Source organism: Anabrus simplex, chromosome 9, assembly GCF_040414725.1.
Source record: "Anabrus simplex isolate iqAnaSimp1 chromosome 9, ASM4041472v1, whole genome shotgun sequence".
Lineage (NCBI taxonomy): Eukaryota > Metazoa > Arthropoda > Insecta > Orthoptera > Tettigoniidae > Anabrus > Anabrus simplex.
In genome coordinates, this window is record NC_090273.1 from 82985443 (window position 1) to 82986114 (window position 672).

Here is a 672-nt window from a genome sequence, read left to right on the forward strand (position 1 = left end):
CTGAAAATCATCTTCAGGGCTGCCGACAGTGGTATCTACCGGATGCAAGCTCACAGCTGCGCGCCCCTAACCTAATGGCTAGAGGCATGATTTTTTCGCTTTAACGAAAAACGCGACAAAAAATATTTTGAGGCAATTTTGAGATATCTTAAAGAATCACATGATTCTGGTTACGAAATCAGTGATTTTGTTTTCGCGAATTTCAGCGAATTAAAGCGATAAGGCCAGTTTAAAGCGAAATGAACTTATTTTGCGATAAGTGCGAAAATGCAGCGAAATTAATTGAAGATAACGATCTTGAAATTGTATTCGAATATCACGCGTGTGAAGAGAAACAGATGACAGAACATTGATTTCTCAATTCGTATTAATTAAAATTGTAAAAACCCTTAACGGTATGGCGATATAGGGTGACAGCTGCGGCCATATATAGGTAGTGAAAAGGGCATTTTGTTATTAATCTTGATTAGGCCTATATTATAGTTCTAATCAAGATTAAGTTACATAAGGCATAATGAATGATTAGTAATTTTGTTTCTTTTTATTTATCTTTTACATAAATAATTCACAAATTAAACATTTTGTGAATAATTTTACGAAATGATTAAAGCGAAATTAAAGCGACGCGGTCAGCCCTATTTCGCGAAATAACGCGAAAAATTGTTTTCTTTT